The 14,220-nt window shown below is 36.0% G+C and overlaps 1 long non-coding RNA gene across 2 annotated transcripts; it reads right to left on the bottom strand.

The window, feature by feature from the left end:
- Nucleotides 7,994-10,439, bottom strand: LOC110268009. 2 transcript variants are annotated; one of them, XR_002356012.1, is made up of 3 exons: nucleotides 10,257-10,439; nucleotides 9,866-10,177; nucleotides 7,994-8,180 (listed from the first exon to the last, which is right to left on the bottom strand). It is a non-coding gene; the product is annotated as an uncharacterized LOC110268009 (long non-coding RNA). The 2 variants fall into 2 exon arrangements; XR_002356013.1 differs by having other exon boundaries at nucleotides 7,994-8,166.

Genomic DNA, 14,220 nt, shown 5'->3' with positions numbered 1-14,220 from the left:
GATATCTTAGATAGGAACACGCATGTTTGAATAGAAAACAGTAATACTTGCATTAATTCATTGAGACACAGCAGAGCTCCTCACCCCCAACAATGGAGTTTAGAGACTCATGCCATCAAAGAGTACAAAGTTCAAGTCTAAAATGTCATGAGATCCAAAATAAGTCTCTAAAAGTTGTTTAAATACTAAACTAGTAGCCTAGGTTTACAAAAAAGGAGTAAACTATGATGGGTGGTGCAGATATCCACTTATGGGGCCCACTTGGTGTGTGCTGGGGCTGAGACTTGAATAATTCACGTGCATAAGGCTGTTTTGGGCGTTCAACGCCAGGTTTGGATCCATTTCTGGCGTTGAACTCTAACTTTTGATCCTTTTCTGGCGCTGGACGCCAGAATTGGGTAGAGAACTGGCGTTGAACACCAGTTTATGTCGTCTATCCTTGAGCAAAGTATGGACTATTATATATTGCTGGAAAGCCCTGGATGTCTACTTTCCAACGCAATTGGAAGCGCGCCATTTTGAGCTCTGTAGCTCCATAAAATCCACTTTGAGTGCAGGGAGGTCAGAATCCAACAGCATCAGCAGTTCTTTTTCAGCCTGAATCAGATTTTTGCTCAGCTCCCTCAATTTCAGCCAGAAAAATACCTGAAATTACAGAAAAACACACAACTCATAGTAAAGTCCAGAAATATGAATTTTTCCTAAAAACTAATGGAAATAAACTAAAAACTAACTAGAATATACTAAAAACTATATGAAATTAACCCCAAAAAGCGTATAAAATATCCGCTCGTCACCGCTCCTCGACTCCGTTTTGCTGTCTGGATTGGTTCTGCAACAACAGGTGATGATTGAATTTTGTTTTAGTTTTTCAACTGTTGGATCGGAGGAGATGAAGGGACCAGGTGGCATGTGGGAAGGAAACAGTCAGATGGCTTTCATTTGTTTGAATTGCAAAGATCGGGAGTAGGATAAACATGTGGGTTTCTGTCAGCGTTGAGTAATAATTCTTCTCAATAATGTCTTCCTCCCACTACACTAAAAACGGGAGAAATGTTATGCTTAAAACAACTAGTAGTCAAACGGCATCCTCTCCTGATTCTAATGTTTCAGGTACAATGTTGAGAAATCTTGATTGTTAAATACCTCTAATTTTCCTTATGCTTTTTTTTGGTTGCCGCTTGTATATAATTTGACTTTATTTGATTAGGTAATCAGCATCCTGAATGACAAGGAGAACCAATTGATCTAGTTGCGAAGCTTAGTTTGCTAAAATTTTAATCTCACTAACACGTATGCACTTTTTGAAAATGTGATATGGCATCATCATCATTATTACTAGCATCTTGCTGCCATATATAGTAAGAGAGGAGGAAGGAGTATAGAACTACTTAGAAGAGAAAGGGAAGAAAAAAATGTCACATATCTCTGTCCACTGCTATAACAACTTCAGTTTGGCTGGTCCCCAAGTATTCACAGCCACTAGAAGATGCATCACAACCCTTTGCTGCTAAATCTAGAGGAAAAGAAGGAAAATGTTATGTTCTTATAGAGTTTGTAATATAATTAGATTATAGATGTAGATTGAGAGCTTAGTTGGCTTTGAAAATCTAAGGTTACATATTTGGTTTGTTGTGTGTACAAGAAGATGCAGTAGATCGGCCAACAATGTCCACAGTGGTTGTGAGACAATGACACTTCCTATTCCTAATCATCCTGCATTTTCAGTTGGAAGAAAGATCAAAGAAGAGCCAACATCAAATGCTTTTGATAAGGATCCTTTGGTCAGTGAAGTATCAATTTCAAATATTCTACCTAGATCATCAGTATAAGTGTTCTGTTTTGAAATTGTTCGAATTGTATAAGTAAATTATGTCTACCTTTTTTAATCATTGTTGTCTAAATTTGTTATAATGTAGTAGATTCTACTCATCATTCAAATATATAGTGATAATTTCTTCTTTTTTAGTTGATTGAGTATGTTATATCTATTTGTTTAACAAAAATTTGAGTTATTCTGGGTGAAAATCGATCCATTAATTAAATGTTGTAGTTATTGAACTATGTTGAGAATTGAGAAGTGATCCTATAAATTTCTAATATGGCTAATAAGGCCATGCCGCTATGTTCTATATTGAGATCAAGATTTTGGCTGCTACTGTAGTGTGATATAAAAAGAAGCTACAAACAGATAAAAGGAATTTTTGGTACAATTTGTATATAAATAAGCAAAAAGAATAATATTGACAAAATAAAAAGAATTATATGAATATCTTTCATTGATTATTTATAGTTTCACCGAATTTTCAATTAGGTCCCTATACTTTTTTTCTTTTCAATTGAGTCCCTAAGGGTATACAAGTAATTTCACAATTTACTAACATTTTTTTGACGTTTAATGTTAACAGGGACTAAATTGAAACAAAAAATAATGTATAGGGATCCAATTGAAAAGAAAAAAAGTATAAGGACCTAATTGAAAATTCGGTGAAACTATAGGGACCTGTAGAGTAATTAAACCTATTATAAAAAGCATATCAAATAATAGATAACAATTTGCATATTGGTTGGGTAATTAAAAAATTTAGTGAGAAACATATATTTTGGTAAAAAAAAAACTTAATTAAGGACAGCTTGGTTTAGCCGCTTAGGCCAGGATTTTATTCCCTTAGACCCTCCTATCCACTGATGCTCAAAGACTTGGGATCCTTTTTGTAACACCCTCACTATCAGAAGTCACGCTTCCGGCTGCGCTACTCTGATAGCAAGAAGTATTACGACTACTTTACATACTAAATATTAAAATAGGAGCCTATGACTCGACACTGTATCGCTGATTTCTTTGAAAAACCAGAAATAAATACTTTATCTTAAGAAAATACAAACAGGCATAGATTCATATACAAGACTCCTTACATAATAATTCAATATATTGTACATATAAAACATACAATTCCTATCCCTCTTACAAACTTGTAATAACAAAGACGAGGGAAGAAAATAATCTAATTAATACAACAGCATATAAACCAAACGCAGTATAACTCTTCTTAATACTTCTTCATCTGGTTCCTGAAAAGGTAAAGTTGTAGGGGGGTGAGAACCTAACCACACAGTCTCAATAGTTCAAGTAGCAGTTAAGAACAGTTTAGCAATTAGGCAAACCAAAACAAGTTCAAACCCAAGCAAAGCATACAAATGCATATGATGCATGCCTGTCCTATGGCTGATGAGGCTCATCTGTCGGTTATCCAGCCAACCCGACAAGTCTGAATTGTCCTTAGACTGTCCCCCGACATGCATCCCCAAGAGTCTATGCATAGTTTTTCTCAAATAATCAATATTGCTCAATGGGGGTATCATTCCGGGAATTTATATAGTGCCCGGTCACACTTACGTCGTAGGGTCAACAGAGTATCGAGTTTTTAACCTGGTACACGTGGTGGCAAGCCACGGCACTTAATCCAGGGAACCTCGTATCTCAGATATTTCAAATTCATAAGCCATATAAATAATTCATTCATCATTCATCAATATCTAAGCCATTCTCAATATCATCATCATTCGTCAATCCATATCCCATTTTCAAATTTATTCAAAAATCATATTTCAAATTAATCCTCATCGTCCTTCTTTCCGTTAATCAACAATCTCAATTCAAAACATAATTCTTTCTTTTCTAAATAAATCAATCTAAAACAAATAACGTTTAAGAACTAAATCTTTTTAAACAATTGCTTCAAATAAAACTTCCAATTTTATAAAATTTCGGCAGCATCTCCTCTAAAACTCGGACTTTGCCACCCTTTTCGGGTCCCAACCAAACCAAACCAAACACCTGTTAATCATTCAAATCACTTCCAATAATAATTTTCACAACAATAATTAAGAACATTCAGTTTTCTCAATCAAACACGGGGAAATTGCAAAATCCAGAATCCAATCAACCAATCCTATAAATCGCAGTTTAAATCAACCTCATTCAACAGCATTAATCAATAATTAAGAACTTTCAGTTTTCTCAAACAGTTTCAAACCAAACCGTTCCTCAAACCATGTTCGAACCATTACCAAAATAGTAAATTATTCTCAATAAACAAACCGTTTCCAAATATCAAGTCCTTTCCAAATTGGTTTTAAAATCAAATTCCAATATCAAATCGGGTTCAATATCACATCAAATTTCAATACTAAACCTTTCCTAAAATCGAATTGTTTCCAAAATTAAACTAAATGCCATTATTAAATCTCTCCCATTAATTCAAGGAAAACCACTTTAACAACATTAGTCAACTAATCAGAATATTCAGCTTTCTCAATCGATCCATCTATCAATCAAACTAATAATCTTATTCATCCAAAACAACTCTATTCAATTCATAAGACTCGGGCAATCACCAAAGATGTATTTTATGCATTAATATCGATTTACAACAACTCTGGAAAGAAAAACAAGTTTGAGAAAGACGTCCCTACTTCATTCGCGATCTAACTACGCGACAAACTACATTTTTATTCTTATTCCACAGCAGCAACATCAATACCGACCGTCCCTGCAGCAGCCACAACCTCTAAACATAGCCTTAGCTCAATCCTAAAACATTAATGTCGCGTAAACTCAATAGTCTATAACAGAATAGCAACTAAAAGAGTTTGGAACAAGGAACGACTTACTAAATAAAAGAGATTTCATATCACTTCGCTCTTGAATGCATTTAGAGAAATGGCAAAAAGTTCTCAGTATATATAAATACATATAGCCTCAAATACCAGGATTTTCATACGGCATAAAGGTATTAAAGGGTATAACTATGATGCAAACAGAAGTTACAAGATAGGCTTGATGTACAAGACAAAATGTTTTCAAACATGTGATGGTAAGGCAAGGCGTCAAAAGGTTATGAAACCTGTCGGGGCTAAAACGATATACTTAACGTCCACATATTGATCTCATACCAACTCCAGAGACTCAACTATTCAAATTTTAACATAACTTATCTCCACCATTTTCAACCGTATCTCATTGGGCAACTCATCTGATGGTTCTTAATTTCGTTAAACACTTTGCAAACCTTATTACTGATTATAAGTTCCATATCAACAGAACTGTCACGTAAAACAAAGTTCCACAATTCCATGTGATGTCGTACTTATAGAAGTTTCACCTTTTGCTTCCACCAAACGTACCCTAAAGATTTAATGTGTCGTTTACTAAGTCCAATAGTCACACAAAATACCAAAACTAATCTCGAGTATACTCAGAAGGATAACAAACCTTAGAAAATAAAGAAAAGCGGCAAGGATCGTATTCGTGAGAATTTAAAACAATTGTTGAAATCACAAGTAGACAAGGATAAACAAGTAATGAAGAATGTTGGAAAAAGGATCAACTAATAACTTTAAGGGTAACTCTTGAGTCGAAGGGATTCTATAGGACCAATAAGATGAAAAACAACACAGTATTTTGAAATGAATTCAAGCTGAATCAAGAAATATGAGGTTTATGGAAGAAGAATATTCAAACCAAAGACAGTTTATAGAACTCGAGTATGGTTTAAAAATATTTTCGAATGCATTGTTCGTAAAGAATAGAAAACTTAAGGGGAAATTATTTCATGTTCTGAAAGAGAAAATGGATAACAAACATCTTTCAAAAGATTAATAAAAGCGTAAATGTGACGTTATTTCAATATAAATTCAAGTGGAAATAGATTACACAAACTTTGTAAATGGAAAGATTAATTTGGCTAAGAGCTAAATTGTATTTTCTCTTCTTTTTCAAACATGTATGAAAACCACAATCTTATTGGAAGAAAACTTAACATAAAATTTTACTCATAAAAGAAAAGATGATGCATTACAGTTGAACATAATCACATACAGAAATTTTCAGAGTATATGGTAAAGGAGTGTAGGCTGAATTGAAAGTGATTTTATTAAAACTTTAATAGACGGTTATATCGCCCCGAATCAAGTTCAAATCATATTAAAGAGAGGCACTACTCAAGTAAGGCAATTCAAAGTCAGGGACAACTCTGCATAAGAATAAATCAAAACTCGTTTAAAAAGGTTTAAAACAAAACTCCAATAATATATTTGAAGTCACAACTTTATAAGGATGTTCAATTATATTAAGATGCACTAAAAAGGAAACTAATTCATTTTAGGAAAGGAACTTAAATCAAAGGATTTCGATTAGGATTTATATAGCATGTCACTCATAGAAACAAAAAGCTTAAAAAGGAACTCAGCAACTTACAAAGTTGATCTAAAACTTAAATTTCTTCAAAAGAATTCAAAGCTTCATCAAAATGGTCCAAAACAAAATTTTGAGAGTATACTTGGAATAACCACCTCGCAAAAATCATTTAAGAAAATTACAATGTGCTTAAAAGGAAATCAGCTCATGGAAGAAAGAATCTTTAAATCAAGGGAACTCGAGCAAGAACTCACTAGGCATGGATTATCAAATAAGTTTTCAATTGGTCCAAAGGAATACAAAACGCGTCAGGAAAAACAACTTAATCAATAGAAAATTCTCAAGAAAGAGTCTTTGACTAAAGAAAGACAAATAAAAGGACAAATGGCGCATTAGATGGAAACAAATTAAAGTTGACTCGGATGAGAATGAGATTCACAAGAAATGGAAAACTAAGACTAATGGTGACGTTAAAAAAAAGTAAAAGATCAGTTAAAAACATAACTAAATATGACATCCACAGAAATAAAAAGTTTAAGAAAGAAATTGATCCATTCATGAGAATAAAGACATGAGTCCAACATTTTTTTGTAAGAACAACAATTGCATAAATAATATAGTATGCTAAACCAAATTCGAATAAAAATAAATAAATTAGGTGAAGCTTACCAAACAAGACCAACTGGAAAGAGACAAAAACCTTTCTTTGAAAAATATCTAAATATATAGTCAAATCAGGATATTCGTAAAAACTGTAATAAAATTGTTAGAAAATCAAATTGTATTTAAAGTATATATACATTTCCATAAATCAATGAAGAAACAGGCGAGGTATTGAAAACAACTAGTTTTAAACTATATAAGAAACTTTCACCGTTTATATAAAGAAGTACATATCAAATTAAAAGCGGTTGTATATTTCAAATCAAAAACGGTTTTGTTAAGATTTAAAGAATGACTGTAATTATTATCAAATAAGAGGAAAACTAAATTACAATTTATTTACAAAGGACTTGGAATATGAACTTAAAAAGGTGTCCTGCATCAAAACAGATTCAAATGTATATAAAAAAAAACATGATTCAAAAAGAAGTGCCTAAATAAAAAAGGTAAATACACCAAGAGTTTTAAACAGGCATATGCAGTTATGATCAAACAAAAGCGTACGTGAACAAGAGAGTAGGATTGAAAGATAATCTATTCACTTTCCAAGAAAAGTATCGCAGACAAGAACCTTATAGCATTCCAAGCAGGAATAAGATACGTGATATTTGCAGAGTTCAAGACACCTAACCGAGTAACCTCAAGAATTAACTCCTAACGTTCCCAAAACCCGCGATTCGCATTACCTATAACTCGCATATTGTCTATGATAACCCATTAGTGCTTACATATACATAATTCACTAGGGTTAAGCTGGCCAAACTTAATACCAGGAATTATGCAATGCAAGATTAATGGTATTTATCAATAGACCGTCATGTACTTAAAGCTCTATTCTTGTTATCCAAACAAGACCTACTACATGACTGACTCTCAGAGTATGCAATTGAAGTATAATCGGTCAATTCCTCAGGCTCTACAGGAAAGACTGCTCTGATACCATAATGTAACACCCTCACTATCAGAAGTCACTCTTCCGGCTGCACTACTCTGATAGCAAGAAGTATTACGACTACTTTATATACTAAATATTAAAATAGGAGCCTATGACTCGACACTGTATCACTGATTTCTTTGAAAAACCAGAAATAAATACTTTATCTTAAGAAAATACAAACAGGCATAAATTCATATACAAGACTCCTTACATAATAATTCAATATATTGTATATATAAAACATACGATTCCTATCCCTCTTACAAACTTGTAATAACAAAGACGAGGGAAGAAAATAATCTAATTAAGACAACAGCATATAAACCAAACGCAGTATAACTCTTCTTAATACTTCTTCATCTGGTTCCTGAAAAGGTAAAGCTGTAGGGGGGTGAGAACCTAACCACACGGTCTCACCACGGAGTTTCAAAGTTGTCATAAGAAGATATTTAATAAGAAACTGTTTTCAAGCTCAGTGATTATCATTGCCTTATGAATCTTTTAAAACCAATAGGAAATCGTTCAAATCCCTTTTCAAAGAAACAATGTTTAATCTTTCAGAAATCCGAAATCTTTCCTTACTTATAAGAAAATCTCAATCAGAAATCAACCACGCAATCAAACAACACAATCATTAATTCAGTATCCAAGTTCATTCTCAAATGTAGCATGCCAGAACAAACACAGGCAAGACAGACAAGGAAAGCACAAGTAGGTAGCAGTTACAGCAAATAGTTCAAGTAGCAGTTAAGAACAGTTTAGCAATTAGGCAAACCAAAACAAGTTCAAACCCAAGCAAAGCATACAAATGCATATGATGCATGCCTGTACTATGGCTGATGAGGCTCATCTGTCGGTTATCCAGCCAACCCGACAAGTCTGAATTGTCCTTAGACTGTCCCCCGACGTGCATCCCCAAGAGTCTATGCATAGTTTTTCTCAAATAATCAATATTGCTCAATGGGGGTATCATTCCCGGAAATTTATATAGTGCCCGGTCACACTTACGTCGTAGGGTCAACAGAGTATCGAGTTTTCAACCTGGTACACGTGGTGGCAAGCCACGGCACTTAATCCAGGGAACCTCGTATCTCAGATATTTCAAATTCCTAAGCCATATAAATAATTCATTCATCATTCATCAATATCTAAGCCATTCTCAATATCATCATCATTCGTCAATCCATATCCCATTTTCAAATTTATTCAAAAATCATATTTCAAATTAATCCTCATCATCCTTCTTTCCGTTAATCAACAATCTCAATTCAAAACATAATTCTTTCTTTTCTAAATAAATCAATCTAAAACAAATAACGTTTAAGAACTAAATCTTTTTAAACAATTGCTTCAAACAAAACTTCCAATTTTATAAAATTTCGGCAGCATCTCCTCTAAAACTCGGACTTTGCCACCCTTTTCGGGTCCCAACCAAACCAAACCAAACACCTGTTAATCATTCAAATCACTTCCAATAATAATTTTCACAACAACCACACTCAACACAGGGAAATTGCAAAATCCAGAATCCAATCAACCAATCTTATAAATCGCAGTTTAAATCAACCTCATTCAACAGCATTAATCCATAATTAAGAACTTTCAGTTTTCTCAAACAGTTTCAAACCAAACCGTTCCTCAAACCATGTTCGAACCATTACCAAAATAGTAAATTATTCTCAATAAACAAACCGTTTCCAAATATCAAGTCCTTTCCAAATTGGTTTTAAAATCAAATTCCAATATCAAATCGGGTTCAATATCACATCAAATTTCAATACTAAACCTTTCCTAAAATCGAATTGTTTCCAAAATTAAACTAAATGCCATTATTAAATCTCTCCCATTAATTCAAGGAAAACCATTTTAACAACATCAGTCAACTAATCAGAATATTCAGCTTTCTCAATCGATCCATCTATCAATCAAACTAATAATCTTATTCATCCAAAACAACTCTATTCAATTCATAAGACTCGGGCAATCACCAAAGATGTATTTTATGCATTCATATCGATTTACAACAACTCTGGAAAGAAAAGCAAGTTTGAGAAAGACGCCCCTACCTCATTCGCGATCTAACTACGCGACAAACTACATTTTTATTCTTATTCCACAGCAGCAACATCAATACTGACCGTCCCCGCAGCAGCCACAACCTCTAAACATAGCCTTAGCTCAATCCTAAAACATTAATGTCGCGTAAACTCAATAGTCTATAACAGAATAGCAACTAAAAGAGTTTGGAACAAGGAACGACTTACTGGGCTTACAAATAATTGAGAAAATGGAGCAACAGCAGCTCCGGTGACGACACAGCCCCTTGATGTTGTATGCTACAGCCATAGAACTCAGCAATCAAGACCCGGAACTCGATCCTATGACACCAAAACCTTAGATCCTTAAATAACTTAGAACAGAAATACTAATTCATAGGTTTCGGAATGCATTGTTTACCCAAACAACGACGAACGGCTGAATTGAAATAACGATAACTCCGATGGTGGTTCCGGTGATCACTGCCATGTTCCCAGTGACCCGAACGGCGGCAACGACGGTGCAGCAGTTCAGAACAACAAGCAGCGGCGGCGGAGAGCTGAAATAGACATGCAGTGACGATAAAGGTTCCCGGAATCCAAAAGAATAGAAGCCACATGTAACTAATTAGAATTTCTCTTATTAAAACTCGAAATTTTATTGCCTCTTATTCAAAAGATCTACTATTTTATTCATCATGTTTGCTGATGATGAGAAAAATAAACTATGGCTTAATTGGAGATAAAATCAAAATAGATACTAATTACTACTATATGACTCCTAAGGTGAACTTCTATAATGACACTATCACAGAGTTAAAGCAGAAATTGGAATTTAACAACCTTTATTCTGGGAAATGGGTGTTCCTCTGATATGTGGGGTGCTTGGTCCTTCAAGAGATAACTTCTGGCGTTTCAATTCCCTTAAGTCACGCCCTTGCTCCTCTTGTTCTTTAAACATATAGGTAAGAATTTGACCGTGTTCCTTCTGTTCTTTTATTATTTGTTCCATAGCTTCCCGTATCTTGGTAACAGATGTCTCAAGATACTCCCAGTTTTCAGATTGAGGGATTTCTGGGAGAAATTCCTATGTTTTCTTCTTGGTGGTATCATCCTGTGCTTGTTGTTTTTCCATTGATGCTTTGGTGATTGGTTTCTCAACTGAGATATACTCAGTTATTCCCATCCTTACTCCAGCGTCCTTGCAGAGCAGAGAAATCACGCTTGGATAAGCCAACCTGGCCTCTTTAGAATTTTTGTTAGCAATTTTGTAGAGTTCAGTTGAGATCAGCTGATGAACTTCCACTTCTTTTCCCATCATGATGCAATGGATCATCACTGCTCTTTTAACTGTGACTTCAGAACGATTGCTAGTGGGCAACAGAGAATGCCCAATGAAGTCCAGCCATCCTCTGGCGACTGGTTTGAGATCTTCTCTCTTGAGTTGATTTGGGACACCCTTTGTGTTGGTGGTCCACCTGGCTCCAGGGATACATATGTCCTCTAGAATCTTATCCAGGCCCTTGTCTGTTCTCATCATTCTCCTATTGAAGGAGTCTGGATCATCTTTCAGCTGAGGTAGCTTTAAGATCTCTCTGATCTTGTCAGGGGTGGTATGAACAATCTTTCCTCTGACCATGGTCCGATATTCATAGAAAGCAGTTCCAGATAGTTTTTGCTTGTCAGTCTACCACATATTAGCATAGAACTCCTGGACCATATTCCTTCCCACTTTCGTTTCAGGATTGGCTAGGACTTCCCAGTTCCTGATTCGAATTTGCTCCTGGATCTTCGGATATTCATCTTCTTTCAGATCGAATCTAACTTCCGGGATCATTGATCTCAGACCCATTATTTTGTTATAATGGTCTGAATGTTCTTTAGATAAGAACTTCCCTTGATTCCAAAGTGGTTTTGGAATGCTCTCTTTCTTGCCTCTTGGAGTGGGTTGTTTTCCTTTAAGAGACATGATCTTAGTGATCGCGGATAAACACACCAAACTTAGAGGTTTGCTTGTCCTCAAGCAAAAGAAAAGAAAGGAGAGGGATAGAAGGAGATCTACTGGGTGTTCAACGCCCAGTTGTTGCCCTTTTCTGGCGTTGAACGCCAGATTGCTACCCTTACTGGCGTTCAGCGCCCACTGGCTGCCCGTTTTGGGCGCTGAACGCCCAAAATAGGCTCTTACTGGCGTTTTCTTGCCAGTGAGCTCTTTTTCTCTGTTTTGTGTGCAGATTCCTTCTGTAACCCTGTGAACTTATGCAATTGATTCTTTACCTTGTTATCAATGAACTCTATACAAACAAATAAAAATAAAAATAGAAATAGGGCAAAATGCTTAGAGGATTGATGCCCCATGGCTGGGTTGCCTCCCAGCAAGTGCTTCTTTATTGTCTTTAGCTGGACCTTGCTAAGCTTTTAGTCTAGCTTCAGCCTTGAGCACTCTTGCTCAACGTTGCCTTCAAGATAGTGTTTGATTCCCTGTCCATTGACAATGAACCTCTTATCAGAATCAATATCTTGAAGCTCCATATAACCATATGGTGATACACTTGTAATCACGTATGGTCCCCTCCACCGGGATTTCAATTTCCCGGGGAATAGCCTGAGTCTAGAGTTGAACAGCAGAACCTTCTGTCCTGGCTCAAAGATTCTAGATGACAGCTTTCTGTCATGCCACTTTTTTTATTTCTCTTTATAAAGCTTGGCATTTTCGAAAGCCTTGAATCTGAATTCCTCTAGCTCATTTAGCTGGAGCAATCTTTTTTCTCCAGCTAATTTGGCATCAAAGTTTAGGAATCTGGTTGCCCAGTAAGCTTTATGTTCCAGTTCCACGGGCAGGTGACATGCCTTACCATACACAAGTTGGTATGGAGAGGTCCCTATAGGGGTCTTGAATGCTGTTCTGTAAGCCCACAGAGCATCATCCAAGCTCCTTGCCCAATCCTTTCTACGGGTACTTACTGTACGTTCTAGGATTCTCTTTAATTCTCTGTTAGAGACTTCAGCTTGCCCATTAGTTTGTGGATGATATGGAGTAGCCACCTTATGGCGAATTCCATACCGAACCATGGCAGAGTAAAGCTGTTTATTGCAGAAGTGAGTGCCCCATCACTGATTAGTGCTCTAGGGACACCAAACCTGCTAAAGATATGTTTTTGGAGGAACTTCAGCACTGTTTTAGTATCATTGGTGGGTGTGACAATGGCTTCAACCCATTTTGATACATAGTTAACTGTCACCAGAATATAAGTGTTTGAGTATGATGGTGGGAAAGGTCCCATGAATTCAATTTCCCATACATCAAACAACTCAATTTCCAAGATTCCTTGTTGAGGCATAGCGTAACCATGAGGCAGATTACCAGCTCTTTGGCAACTATCACAGTTACGTACAAACTCTCGGGAATCTTTATAGAGTGTGGGCCAATAGAAGCCACATTGGAGGACCTTGGTGGCTGTTCGCTCACCTCCGAAATGGCCTCCATATTGAGATCCATGGCAATACCACAGGATCCTCTGTGCTTCTTCACTAGGCACACACCTACGGATTATTCCGTCTGCACATCTCTTAAAGAGATAAGGTTCATCCCACAAGTAGTACTTTGCATCAGTAATTAATTTCTTCTTTTGTATCCTGTTGTACTCCTTGGGTATGAACCGATCTGAACTTGTCAATGGCGTAAACCAGTGCAAGTAGTTCTTTTTCTGTGGTTGTGTAATTTTTCTGGGTATCATTTAGAACGCGACTAGCGTAATAAATGACGTGCAGAAGCTTGTCATGCCTCTGTCCCAACACTGCACCAATGGCGTGATCACTGGCATCACACATTAGCTCAAATGGTAATGTCCAGTCTAGTGCAAAAATTACTGGTGCTGTGACCAGCTTAGCTTTCAGCGTTTTAAACGCCTGCAGGCACTCTTTGTCAAACACAAATGGCATGTCAGCAGCTAGCAGATTACTTAGAGGTTTTGCAATTTTTGAAAAATCCTTTATAAACCTCCTATAGAATCCTGCATGCCCTAGAAAGCTTCTGATTGCCTTAACATTGGCAGGTGGTGGTAATTTTTCAATTACCTCTATTTTTGCTTGATCCACCTCTATTCCCTTGTTTGAGATCTTATGCCCAAGAACAATCCCTTCAGTCACCATGAAGTGACATTTTTCCCAGTTTAAAACTAGGTTGGTCTCTTGGCATCTTTTCAGAACAAGTTTCAGGTGATCAAGACAGGAGCTGAATGAGTCTCCATATACTGAGAAATCATCCACCTTAAGGTCACCTATGGACCACCCAAGAGCTGTCTTGTGTGTCCTCAGCACTTGAATAAATTCTTCCTCTTCCTGTGAACTTAAAGCAGAGCTTATGATCACTGGAAAAGTGTCACCTT

Source organism: Arachis ipaensis, chromosome B10, assembly GCF_000816755.2.
Source record: "Arachis ipaensis cultivar K30076 chromosome B10, Araip1.1, whole genome shotgun sequence".
NCBI lineage: Eukaryota > Viridiplantae > Streptophyta > Magnoliopsida > Fabales > Fabaceae > Arachis > Arachis ipaensis.
This window is presented reverse-complemented; position numbering and strand designations above follow the sequence as displayed.